This window comes from Onychostruthus taczanowskii, unplaced genomic scaffold (assembly GCF_017590055.1).
Source record: "Onychostruthus taczanowskii isolate IOZ18803 unplaced genomic scaffold, ASM1759005v1 scaffold23, whole genome shotgun sequence".
Taxonomy (NCBI): Eukaryota; Metazoa; Chordata; class Aves; order Passeriformes; family Passeridae; genus Onychostruthus; species Onychostruthus taczanowskii.
In genome coordinates, this window is record NW_024499573.1 from 11,463,182 (window position 1) to 11,478,070 (window position 14,889).

The window sequence follows — 14,889 nt, forward strand, 5'->3', positions numbered from 1 at the left end:
TTATTATAAGGCTAAGACCAAGAAACTGTGCCAGAAGGTCTGGGAAATAGCACAGACTTCTACTGAAAGAGGGAAAGTTCTTAAATGGTTCAAATCCAGGTACTCAAGAAAAAATGAATAATTTATTGCAACGAAGGCTGAATTATACTGTCATTTATGTTTAATGTCTTTCATAGTAAAGGACTCCTACATCAAAAGAAATGCATGCCTTACAATTGTAACACAGTTACCTCTCTATAGGTACAATCTCAATCAAGTAGTATATAGGCTATTGCAAAGAATCTTGAAAGAAAGCAAAGTTTGATAGAGGATGCTTGGATATACTCTTATTTTCATCAAAATTGTGCCTTAAGGCTGAATGTTTAAATAGAGGCAATTGAATAACTCTAGAAACTGCACAAGACCCAGTGATTTGAAATGTCAATCAGGTAATTTCACACACAAATGCAGAGTTCAGTGCTATTTGCATATGTATAAGTTGCTTTCCCTGCATAGCTGTGGAGAGTGAAGAGAATCCATGAATAAACATTTGTAGGCACTTTCAAAAAACACTTCAACCTTGTTGTCTATCACTTGAAATTTGTCTTTAAATGCTCATGCAGTGAAAAGACTTCAGTTTTTCAAGAGTCAGTGGCCTTTTCCCCCACTGTGTGGCATTTACTAAAATTTTTACATAGTTCTTGGACATCAGCAGACCCATATGTTCCTGCCATTATTAAAGTAAACACAGCTTAAATCTAGCTTTTTATTTATTTTTTCATGATGCAAATAGGAAGACATATTCCTGAAGGAATCACAGGTTTTAATATTTTCAAGAAACCACTTAATTCCCAAGAAATTAGACTAGCGCCCAGGTTCTGATTGTCTTCTGCTTAATTTTCCCATCATTTGTCCTCTTGTCATTTATTTTGCAGAAATAAATAAAAATTGGTACCTCCATAAAGAAGAAGGATGTTTTTTCTTCCCTCTTTGTATAGTCAGTGTCAGAAGGTTTTATGTCTGAAATAATCTTAAGAGACTAAGGTTTAGGACCAGCAATATTTGATTTTCTTGTATGCTAAATAAATGAAACCATATGAATATTTACTAGTTGTGTGAGATAACAAACAGGTAAGTTGTAGGTTAAGTCATGATTTGTTTCAGAATCAGCCTTTCCAGCCTACATAAATAAAATGTAAACATGTATCAGTTAGCATATGTCACAATCCTTAAATCCAGGAGCTAATTTACATAAATCTTCAAAATCCCCATGAAAAAATTAGGTACAATAGTGCGGCTGGTCAATTAAGTACACAGACAATTAATCATATTTCTTTTGGTTTTGCATTTGTCAGATTCCAGGATAATTTTATGTTTTTGTTAATGTTTGAAAAGTGTGTGAAAAAGTGAATAGATTTCATCACTGGATTTCTCAAAACTAAAAGGCATTTTTACTATTTATTTTCTCTTTAGAGCGTTAGAATTCTCCTGCAGTGAATAGCTTTTTCTGATTTTATAATTTGTTAATAATTTGTTTATAATTTGCTGATTCCACAACGAATCTAAAAAATTTAAGAGCAAGTGCCTACAGTAGCAACTGAAAAAGCTAAACGAAATACAATAGGACACACTTTCCTGCACAAACCAATATATCACAAGAGGGTGATTTAGAAAATTCACACTTAGTGAATTTCACCAGCCACAGTTCATGTTTCTTGTCCAGACATACTCTATTTTTTCAGCAAGACTTTTCACATGCATGATTACTTGTTTAAGGAAGAAATTTAAATGTCCCTTCAGTGATCTTCATCCTCCTCTCTACTTCTCTATAATAAATGTGATCTTTAAATGTGATCTTTTGATCTGCGGTATTATACATACTTCTTTGGTTGCATGTGAATTATGGTGTCAAGAGGGTGAAGACAGTTCCTTCTATTATCCAAAGTTCCATCCAGGCTCTCTGCAGAAAGCTTCATCAAATTCTGTGCCAAACCCCTAGCTTTTGCAACAGCCCACAAATTCATGCTTGGCTTAGATTAACTAAATATTAAAGTGATCAGTTGAATGTGTACATGAGTAATATACTGAGCAATATAATCATATGGAAATCTTTAGAGACAAAACACCACCCATGCTTTGTTTGGGAACACCCCTTTGGCTGGGAGAATCCATCTGTTTTTTCCAATGTTAAATGAATTGTTAAAGGTGGCTCTCTTCTGATGGAAGATTTTCCCTACTATCTATGAGCAACACCCTCCAAGTTTAAAACTGCCATTTATTGGAAATTTTTGTAACTTTATTAAAATGCCAGACTTAGAGTCCAGTTTGCTTTTAGAAAGCAGGGGAAAATATTGGTGAAAGTATCCTCTTCCTTCAAACAGGGTCAGCTGCTGATATTCACATGGCATACATTTGATAGTTTCCCATCATTATGCTTCCAAAGAAGAAACAGCATAATAATGTCTTGAACCTCATGAACCTCTCTTTTTCTCCTTCTTGGCAAGCTGCCTGGCAAGCTTTGTCAGAAGTGGCTTATACAGTAAATTTCTCTTCTGCTAAATACTATTATTCAAGAGTACCCAACAACACCATACCTATGACCTGGAAGAGGCATTGCTACATTCAATCCACTGTATGGCAAATTCAAACCCGCTGACCTCTTTCTCCTGCACATACATTGACTGTGTCTCTGCTGATAAATAGGTGTACCTGAGTCGCATCTCTGGCAGCAGCACGAGGCAGAGACTGTCACAGTTTCATACTATCAAACTCTACTCTCTAAAAACGGATGGCTTCATCCACCAAGTCTTTGGAGAATGCTTCCTGACCTGTTACAATTTCCTGAGACATGTTTGATAAAGAGTGAGCAGATAAACAAAAACTATATCAGGAACCTATGCAGCCAATTGGAGGTGGTGGCAGGCCCGTGTGTGAAGGTGTTTCTTGTATATGATTAATTTAGTAGCATATATGTTTGGAGTTTAATATTCCCAGCAATGCCATAGAATTTTTTTTTCCTCTTTGATATATTTCTAATTATTCTTTTAATCCAAAATATGCTACGTGAAGCTTTTTAACTGCTCTGCTCCTGTAGCCACTTTGTAAGGAAACGGAAAGAAACATACTGAGAAGAGTGTGTTGTATTTATTTTGAGAAAGAATCACAGAACCAGAGAATCACTGATTAACACCTAAATGCTCTGAGATCAGGACATGATATAAATGCAGAACAAAAGAGAGTGCTCAGTCCCATGGGTACATTCAATAAAAAATCTGGTAGCCATTTTTTAAGCATCTTAAGGAGCACTATATCAATAAATTATCTCTACAGTGCTCTAAGTCAGTGCATCTCAAGGATGACTGAAGGGCTCAGGAGGGTATCAGAAAATGGGTCATGAAAACAGAAAACAGCAACCTTACACAAGCAAGAAAACAATGAATGAAATGCAAAAAATGAATTAAATAAAATGAAAATTAAATTAAATAAACTCATATTTGGGCAGTAAAAAAGAACCATGTGAGATACTCAGACAGATGAGATGACCATCATTCAGGTTTACTGTAGGTTCATTCAGGATGTGTACAACAGGCATTAACATCTCTTGCTTGCTGTGAAAGATTAAACTATAGTACCCAAGCAGCTGTTTCCTACTGAAAATCCTAAATGTCAAGGTGGGTGACGGTCTGCTCAATTGTGTCAAGCACATGTGGTCTTAGTCCAGAGAATTAATGTACAGAAATGACAGTGCTGGACAGCTCTGTTCAGATGCTGGCCAGGCTTTCAGAAATACCTCTGCTACACCAGCTCAGGAATCTACCTCACACATAACTTGCAGGGGAGACATGTATCAACACCCTTTGAAAATCTGTCAGTGTGTGGCCAGTTTGACCTACAATGGATACTGTCTCTTCTGCTTTTTACATAAATAGAGGCCTCTGACAAATATCTTTGAGGAACTTCAGACGCAGAAAGTTTTACGTGCCTCTATATTTTGTGCAGCGTTATCTCTAAGTCACATTTCCAGCTTCAAATATTCCAAAGTTCAAAATGAAAAAAAAAAATAATATAAAGTCACTGAATCTGCTGCCAGTAAATACACATGCAATAGAAAAGGAACTTCATGGACTTTCTTTTCCTGCAGGCATGGAGCAATTGTATGGCTCATCAGATTTCCTGAGAGCATCATTTTCTCTCCTGTCTCCTGTGTTCATCTGTCATGCTAACTGCTGCTTGGAGAAACCTAAAGAAAAATATTATACTAGTCACAATCAGTTAGTACTGAGAGGGAAAGTTCTTTTGTGAAGCCTTAGAAAAAGAAGGGGATTTCAGTGCCACTCTTGGAAATCTTTAATTGAAGAAAAATATCAGATATTGGTATTTTCTGTCAATTAAGCAAACATCTGTAGTAAGTGAATGGCAATTTTTCCTTTGGTTACAAGTATTTACATCTGTTCCAGAAAGAGGTGAAAAAAGAAAATCTGTATTTAGTCTAGTTTAGGATAGCAGAGGGAGGAAGGAAAAGTTCAAGATTCCTAAAGAAGGAAAGATATATCAAAGAAATATGAAACTACTGACCTATTCTTACTACAGTTCCCTCTGAGTCCTGAAAAACAAATAATTTGACCTATTGTGAGGGAAAAAATTATGTTCAGAACTGAAACCTTATCCTTTTTCTATAAGGTAAGGGGCTTAGATGACGACTTAGATGACTGGCAGATATAAAATTACCTTATCAGTTAGATTTTGCTCTTCTTATAAAGTCTTGGGATGGTATTCATGTTACCTGGGTTTAGATGGCTGTTCTACAGGCTTGCAAGGTAGTCACTGAGGTCTCTTTAAAGTCAGATGGGAGAACTGCATTTACTGATCTAAGTCAGTGCTCTACAGAAATAACTGGTGATTCAGCATTTTGGATTTTGTTGGAGATTTTGTTAACTCCTAGTAGCTGACAATTTCTTTGCTACTTTATTCCTGCATTTCTGAAGTCCATATCAGGGCATTGTTGCCATGAAAGAATTAAGATGTCTTTCCCCTACTCATATGTGATGCAGTGACTGTGATGAATAAAGAGTCTTCTTTTAATGAAGACTTTTTGTCTTTTAGACTGCCTGCCTATAAAGTACATCTCTATATTAATCTTGCAGTGTAGCCAAAGTACAGCAAATTCAATTATGGTTTGATATTAAATAATATAACCGAATTTTAATGCTGTTCAAGAAAATAAAAATGTATTAAGAAAAAAAGAAAAAGAGATTGCAATGCTAAATTTTCCAGTTATTGATTTGTGGACTTTATTGTGGTTATTATTTAGCACTTTTTTTTCTAAATTATTTCCCTAGCTGAGACAGTTCTATTCAGGTACCCAACAGATGTGATCTCATTTGTAGGGACGGGTGTTTGGTGTCTTTCCAACCTGCAGGTCAGTAGCCTCTTACACTAAGCTGTTAGCTCTGCACAGCTCTCCTTTTTGCATGCCTGACAAAGCCTTGCCTTTTCTTCTAGCATGGCTTAAGGCAGCATGTGAGGCAGCACGCCTGATAGGAATTATGCTGGGCAGTGTGGCTCTTTCACTTTTGTTTTCCCTTTTTTTTGACAGGTTGTGGTAACCCTGGCAACCATCTTACTCCATTGTTAGTGCCCATGTACAGCGGGTTGGTGCACGTGCCTGAGGGATGTTAGAAGATGTGAAAGAAATGAAGACATGAAAAGCTGCCTTGGATTCTCTCTTCGGCCTTGTATTGTCCTAGGAAATGGCAGAAATTTGGCAGAAAAACACTCTTTACTTAACAAGAGGAAGTCTTTTCACTTCCTAGTCAATGAAACACAAAATGGAGCTCAAGGATTTTATAGTTTCAGTTGAGACAATTTGTGTGCATAAATTTTTACCCTTCTGCAGAAGGCTATGTGACAGAAGTGCCCATCCTTAATCACTGAAATTATTTCAGTGCTAGCAAACATGGTTATTGCTCTCCCATTTCAGGATGTTTTGAGGGAATCTATCCCACTCTGCTCAGATAGGTCATGTTAGGAGAGAGGCCACTGCTGAAACTGCAGACCTGTGGGTCCTTGCAGTAGCCTGGAGATCCAAGAGAACTAGAGAGGGGGAGGCAGAGGGCAGAACAACTGTGAGTTTTGTTATTATCATTACATGTTTGAAGAATAATGGCTTTATTGTTCATGCTATTTTTTATCTACTAGTCTGTTTGGAAAGGGATTCCATGAGTCATAGCTGTATGTCTTCCCTCACAACAATGAATGCAGCACAGAACAAAATGGAGCAGTTTTCTTAAGCGGTGGGGAAGTGGAAGGGCCAGGAGAGACTAAAGGCAGAAACAAGGTTTTGTTTCCCTTTACAGCATGCATGGGTAATACTGCACATCCTCAGAAAACTTCATTAATTGTGTGTGGCTATTTTTAAACCATCTACAAGAAACTAAACTGTGTCTTACCAAAAGACAGCAATATACCATTGTATTCTGGGAGTATGGAATGCAGGTGATCACCATAATATGTACTTATGGAGTAATTAAGGGGTTTGTGGTCATGATCTCATTGTTCTTCCTTAACAGGACAGCAGTATACTGAAAATGAGATATCTATTTTTTTTTCTTTTTTCCCCATTAATTTTCCCAAACTGCATTTTTTTTTGTATTTTGAATCTTAAACTGCTTTGAGTTCTTAACTGTTTCACTATGTTTTATTTATGTAACTACCATGGTGGTTTTGAGCTCTTTTTTTAACTAGCCAGGTTATTTACAACAGGTTTTTTTAATCTAATTTAGGCTTAAGGTCTCTACAGTGCATTGCACATAATGGAGAAATCTTAAAACAGATGTGCCATTAGAGGCAGCACAAGGTTCACTAAAACACGCAATGACAACTGTATCTGGTGACTGATTTTTCAATACAGAACTTCAAGACTTGTGAGATAGAGAACCAAATGTATCTCAAAGGGAGAAGTTTCAATGTGTGCTCAACATCAAATTTTCTGTGATCAGTCGTGAACAACTTATTTTTCTAATTGATTTCACTGGGACAGATATGGCCGCCTTCTGAAAATAAGACGTTTCCTCTTCCTAAGAATGTAATTTTGTGCACTAACAAAGCCAGTAGGGGCTCCAGACCTGCCTTGCCCAACACAGAGAGCAGGTGAGAGGGGCAGAAACAAGTGTTTAAGAGGATGCCTGAACATACAGAAGAATGATGGTGCTGTTGCTGCTCCATTTTAGGGAGTGTATCAGTCTCGTCAGACTAGAGGGAGTCTACTGGTGCACACAGGGAAAGCACAACAGAGATCCTACCTCCTGCAGGGTCATGGCAGCAGGGAACAAGACAGTAAAAAAGTATATTAACTTCATGGGCTGCTCAAAGGACTGGAGGATCAGGTATATAATAAACCCTAAAAATTCACATTGTGACCATGCTTAAAGTGAGCCTTTAGTAAATGTCTGCAGAGATAAACAAACAAATAAAAAAGGGAAAAAACCCTAACAAACAAATTAAAATCTTTCTCAATTAAAAATAAAATTAGCACTTACATGTTTGCTTTTCCACCTATATTTTCTCCTCTTACTATCCCTAAAAAGTGTGAAGTATGGGCATTTCAGAAGGTCTGTCTGTGGTTTGCTTTTCAATTCTACTGTGGCCTATTTGGAAATAGCTGTTAGGGTGCTGATCATTTAATCCAACTTACATGGAGTGCTATTAAAGCCAATGCCAGTTCTCTAGACAGAATACTTTTTAGAGCTTTTCCAGCATTCCTAACTGCATGAGTCAACCAGTCACAGAATTTTAGCCAGGTTCTCATTTTGATTCCATTATAGTAGAAGAATTCACAGCTAAAATTTTATTGAAATTCCTAAGAACTTTTCTCATTAACAGCAAAGTATCAGTCAAACGTGCATGTAAGAATATGCTACTTTGATTAAAAGATAAAAAAATCCCAGCAAGAGGCTCATATTTGGCTTGGTAGGAAAATTTTGGCTGGGAAAGTGCAGGTAAAACTAAAGCCTGCCACAGGCTGTGGGCAGTCACACATGTTGTCCTAAGTAGTGTTTTGTACTAGCACTGATATGGAGAGGCTGCAGGCATGGCTGGGCCATGGGTCTTATTCTCTTTGTTTTGTCTGCTGAAAGTTTAAAATATGAAGATTTATAAGTCTCAGCTATCAAGTCTAGAATTTAGAGCAAAGACCTTTTGTGTCTTCTCATGTCCTTAGTTTTTCTCTGGAAAAGTGGTGTGGGCAGCCTCTGATCCATTATTTGAAGGAATTGTGAGTCACACAGAGAAAGGGCAATAACCAAAGCAGTAAGTCTTTGCAGCACATGCTGCATGGAATAATGGAGTACTATAATACTTTCTTTGTCATTAAATTTCATGACAAAACAACTGGTGAGTAGACCTTAGCAGACACTGATTATCACTCATTATGTGGAGATTTGTCCCAGTCCTAATCCCTACAAAATGGAATCATGAAATTATAGTTGAATTAAAAAAAAAAAAAAAGGTTGTGTGATTTATCAGCCTAATGTACCTGATTTCTACACCTATATGTCTAATTCCTGCATCACAAAAGTCTTAGAAATAGGCTGTCAACCCTTGTTCAAAGGAAGAAAGTTTTCCAGTGATTGTGGCACAGGGCTAGAGAAGTGCAAGCAATGAAGGAACTGCTGAGATGCATGGACAGTATTTGGAAATAACAATTTGAGTGTAGTCTTGGATGCCTCAGATGATTAACCTTTAGAGAACTAATGTACAGGGTTTGCACAGACTTGTTTGATCCAGAAAACAATGCAAGAAGTAAGGTCTAAATTTACAGTATTTAAACCCACAAGAACTCTGCTATGTTATGGGCCGAAGGAAGAAATAACTTACTTCTGTGTTTTGGAGTTTTCATAGACTCCAGATCATTTTGTGCTTTTCTATGCAAACTCCAGATCAGAAAGGTAGTTGAAGAAAATATAGTGAATAAAATATTCCATCAGATGAAATTATCAAATAGAGAATTTTTGAGGAGAGTTAGTCTCTCTTATTCTGACTTTTCTCACATGTCTATGACAACTGCTCACAAGCACTGCAAGTGTACCAATAGTTCCAAATGCCAGCAAATCTTAACCTGCAAAAAAAAGTTCATTTTTCTAAAATATTGGATGTATCAGGGTGGAGATCAAGGCACTGGTGGCTTTTATAACCTTCCACTTTAAGAGGCTATCATGTTCCATAGAATGGAAATAATTTCATGCATTTCATTGAGAAACAAAGTGAAGTGTAAGAAGAATGATCAACTGAATTTCACATCTGCATATAGCAAATCTTTTTTGAGCACTGCTTTTCTGCAAATCACTGCTTGTTGGAATTTTTATATATGGTATAGTTATATGGCTTCTTATTTTTAATAAATTATTCCCTTTTTGTATACAATATAAACAAAGGTGGAATTATCATTTCAGCTTTGGAAACCTGCCCCAAATAGCATTTACAACACAGCAGCATAATTACAATCATAGCAGACAAAACCAGTCAACCCTTTGCTCCATTTCAATCAAAATGTGGCTGTATATTGAACTATAGCCATATATATTGAACTATACCAGAATATAATAGCAAATATTTTCTGTGAAAATAGGCTGTTACCAGAAAAATATTGTAATGTATATTTTTCTTAGAATACTGTGTCAACCTTTGAATAGAGTTTAGTGTAAAATCTCGCCAGTGAAACAATGTTTTTTTTTTTAAGTGACAGTGAAAGAAAGCATGCACAACAGGTATAATTTTTGCAGTATTGACACAATGATAAATACCACAGCTGCCAAGAATTTGGAGGTTTCATGTGACATTTTTATACACACTAACATCAGTTGCCTTCTTGACCTCCTTCATATTTAACGTTCAGCATCCTGAATTTCCCAAGCTTGCTAACAATGTTTGGAGTTTATTGCAGCTTCACTGCCCTAGAAAATGGTCTTGAAATACTGTGTCTCAGGGCACTGCAACACCCATTCATTGCCCCCAGCTCATCCCAGCTGCTCACGATGGGAAGATTCTCCTAGGTTAGTTAATGGCAATGGTTCTTGTCCCTTGATAGTGGCAAACACCCTTTTATTACTTCCTTTTCTGGTGCAAACTGAAACAATGGAAGAACAGAAGTGTTAAGGGGGAAGCGGTGAGAAGGGGAGGGGATAACGAGGTCTTAGGACAGTGTAAACCTCCCAAGCTTGAAAGCAAATTTCAAATTTAGAACGCAATAGATTTTAGAAATACAAACTGAGCTTGAAACACGAACTGATGCTGTGGTATTTACAGAGTTACAGACAGCTGCTTCAGCTGTCTGTTTCGGGAAAATACAAGAGGTCATTCTAGTCACTTGTTCTAGTCAGAGAAAGCCTCTGGGTGACTGAGAGGTCACAGTCATATCTTCCTGAATCAGACAGAGTATTCCAGCCTTTTAAAGTGCTTCCTATTCCCCAAGTCAAAGGAATTACTCCCGGGCTCATTAGATCCAGCACGGCTCACTCCAAGCCTGGTATTGACAGCTAGTCTATCACCGACTAATAGGGGAAGTATGGGCACGCAGTCTTCAAACATTGTCAGAAAACAAAACCAAGGAAACTGGTAAAGAAATGCTGTTTTGTTCTGTATTTCTCTCTCTATTAAAGGAAGAAGTTTTCAGGTACACAAAGGGAACTAAGTATCCAAAGCACTAGATTTTCATAGGAGGCAAATGCTTAACCATCCCTTTTTTTTTTTTTCCTTTATAAATCACCCCTAAATTAACAAACTCTTTAGTCTGCATTTGGCTACAATGGCACAAATACTGACTGTATCGAACCATTTTTTCATGTAGGTTTCTCCTATCTCTGACCTGCACACACCTCCCTAATCAGTCCCACTACACTGGCACTTCACCCACTCTGATGTCCACAGAAACCTTCTCCCAGCCCTTTTGGTGAACATCTCCCTCTAAGTGCATGGATCCTGCCATGCAATAGAATCATTACAGTGTCTACCAGCACTGTCTTCTTCCCATGAAAGTAAGGAGCTAGAAGAACTGTGCAGTGTAAAATGCAGAATGAAGCAGTGCAGGCTCAAACAGTATGGAGAAGTGGAGACATGGGGGCTAAGAGATGGGAGACTGGAGCAGGGAAAGAAGAGGTAGAAAAGAGAACTTCAAATGAACACAGAAGTACTGGAGTGAGCAGGAAGAAGGCTGCTCACTTTAGTGGGTTTGGTTTATGTGGCCAAAAGCGGGGAACTGGCTCACTATGTTTGATTCTTCTATTTATTGATTCTTCCTTTTTTATGTTTTTTTCCTTAGTAAAGTCTGACTTTACTTTTCACATTCCTTTGCTTGCCTTTCTGTAGTTTCTGAAATCTTCAGTTCACCTAGTGCTGGATTTCTTCTACTCCCAAGTTCCTCTCTTTCTCTCCTTTATAATCTTCCTCTTTTTCCCTGTTTGGAATTGCTGTCTTTGTGCCTGTGCTGCTCCTTCCCACCCTCCTTTTTCTCCATCCTGCTAAACTCCCAGCTGCCACAAATACCTCTTCTAGTCTTTCACGAGCCACGAGCAATGATTAATTTTCATCCCTGCTGTTGAAACAAACAAGCCTGTCAGAAACCATCCTTTCCATGGCAGCCTGGCTCAGGATGGGATGGGGACAGGCGGAGCTGTGCAGCGCCGGGCTGGAGGTGCTGAGCCACGCGGGTGCACAGTGCTGAGGCGGTGTTTGGTGTTTGCTCTGCTGGCTGGAGGTGCTGGGCCACGCGGGTGCACAGTGCTGAGGCAGTGTTTGGTGTTTGCTCTGCTGGCTGGAGGTGCTGCAGGGTGGGGTGAGCAGCGCTGGCAGGCCTGGAACCACCTCGTGGGGGTCATATGTGCTCCATCAAAACTTCTTGCCCAGTCAAGTGGGTACGCTTCTCCATGGACTTGCTAAAGAGGGAACAGTGCACTTATTTGCTGAAATTAATGATTAGCAAGTAAAAAGTTACATTTCAGCCTTCTCCTGACACTTCGGGGAGATAATGCCTGATATTTTAACGGGCTTGCCAGCTGATGTCTCAATTCTTCTAGCTCATGTCTTTGAGCCAATTGTTTTCTTCAATCCTCTGACAGAGATTTGAGGCAAAAGTTGGTCTTGGCATAGAGTTCTCATCAGTCAGGGAGCTCAAGGAAAATAAAATAAAACACATCTTGGACTAACATAGCAGGTAGAAAATCTAGGGCAGGCTTTTTAGGATGAGAATACCTGTCTCTGCCTTTATGAAAAATCACCCTTGAAGTATTTATTTATTTAAATGTATTTAAAATATTTAACCAAATATTGTCTACTGACATTTTCAAAAATGGGAAAGCTAATATAATCTGTGACATGTTTTGGTGTTACAAGAAAAGAATCACACAGCAGCTGACTGAAGCAACAGAAGATTGTGCAGTTTTCCAGAGCCTGAACCCAAACAAAAACTCTGGGGAAGTCTAATTTCAGAAGAGAGTAAAAAATCCTTTCATGGTTCCCTGCAAATGATAATGTTGTAGGTATATATCACAGTGTGGGAGATTTTTATCTAATCAAAAACCTCCTCCATTGCTCAGTACTGGTCACAGATCACAGGTATCAAACAGGAAGATAATAAAGTAGAGAGTAGTCCAGTAATCCATCACACTTTGTACGACCAGGCTGCTTTCAAATACATTAAGCTAACAACAAATCTTTCACCACTATTTTTTCTGTATAGCCTTTCATTTTCTAAAATTTACCTTCTGGAGTTCACATTTCGTTTCTTTGATTTGAAAGACAAAGAGTTATGTCAGGTTTCCTTGATTAATGAACATTTATCTTTCTAGCATGTTAGCATACAAACTCCAGTCATTTATTTATGTACCATGAACACTGCTAGAAAATCTAGGACATGTATAAGTAGTTTGATAGAATATTATTTCAAAGGAATATCTCCAAACTGTTTCAAACTTCATAGCTGGGATAAACTTGAAGGAAATCATGCATTTGCTTGACGTCAGATAACATTTCTTTCACAACAGCATTTTGCAAGATAGACTGGGCGTGAGCAGTAGAAAATCATCTTATGAATTTACTACCGACTGATCATTTAATTCAAAATTCTTTCCTTCTCTTGTACAAAAGTGCTAAAAGCATTCAAGGTTTGATTACACTTGTACTGATAGTGTAGGAATGACAGATGACTAGGTTGTTCAATCATCTTCGTAAAAAAACCCAACAAAACTGCCAATGAATTTGATGAAGACAAATTCTCAAACCCACATCAACAAACAGACAAACAAATACTCTGTAAAAAACTTGAAGTAATATTTCCTTTAGATTTCACGTATAAAGAGGTTTGCACTTCTGTTACTATTCAACAAAAAAGATAACTAAATACAAATACTGACACAAACATACCCTCATTCATAGTGCTGCATAATTGGGTGAGATCATACTCAAAAAATGACTTCTGATCTTCATATGAAATTAAACTAGCCAATTCCCTTTCCACTCTAGATTTTGGTTTGTTTTTTTTCATTACAAATACAAGTTTTCATGTGTTGTTTTACATTTCTGCTGCAAGGTATAAAATATTCTAGGTATGGAGGGTGATTGCTGATAAGCAAAGAGAAAGAAATTCTAGTTTATGAATTTTTAAACAAATGAACAGGGAGCAGTCATAAGGGCTTTGTACATGGCATGATTTTTAAAAAACTGCATAAAGGCTCCTCATCTTGAAAAACTGTCCACCTCTTTGAACTGTTTTAATTCTTACTAAATGATTTTTTAAATTAAGATCATGTTTGACACAATTCATTGCAGAGTGGGTTTTTTTCACTTTTTAATGCATATAGCTACAGTTATATATTAGGTATTATTTTCTGTCATTGATCCATGTTAAAGAGGTTAGTAAATTGACCTGAACTTCACTAATAAGCAATGTTGTCTTGATATACTAAGTGACATTAAAGAATGTTATTTTCCTTTGCACCCTAGCAAGGTCCAAGAGAGCTTGCTTGCCAGTGCCCATAACATTACTGTGTCTCTGATACAATTTATTTCTGATTAATGTTGCGCTGAACGGGCAGTTTGGCCACGCTGCTCTACAGCATCACTATACCTATGGTCACCATTCCTTAGGCAGGCTGCAATGTATATATCTGCCTCAGTTACTCACATTCACAGCCTGCTGTACTCGTTTAAGATAAATGTGTACAAAAATACCGAAGTGATGGGGACCACACAGCGGGAACATTTTCCCTGGGGAAGATGAGAAAATTGTAACACTGAGTATGGCTTGGTCAAAACATGTCAGATCTGTAATAATATAGGGCCCCAAGCACCCAGGACTGACAAAGCTACACCAAGGGGTACCTTTCTAGGAAGAAACATATTGAAATCTATTGGTGGATGTACAAGCTTTATTTCCAAAGGGCCTGGAAATTATGGAATTATTTTCCTTTTCTCCCCTGGCTGTGGTGGTCTCTTGCAGTCTGTGAAAAAGCCTGGACCATAGGGGCTTAATTCTCAGCCTGACTTCAACAAGCAGCAATCTCAGTACTGAGTCAGTAACAGCATATGGATAAAATACAACCCAAGCAACTCCTTTGCTAGTCTATATCTGTCAGTAATTCTTCTTAAATTCTCCAAATTCCTTGGTGCTCAACTTTTTGGGGTGATATCTAACAGAGCCCCAATCCTGCAGACTCCTATTTCTTATTTTAACCTAACTCACAAATTTTTGTTATAAGGATCTACGTAAGTTTTTCCATGAGCTATTGAAGTCTGCGCATGTGAGGGGAGTCAATGAGGGGAGAGATGCTTATGGGTAAAGTCCTCTTAAGACTTTGTTCAGTAGAAAGAGGAGTGAAACAGAATATTTTCACAACCCTTTCTTCAGTGCCAGAAGCTGGC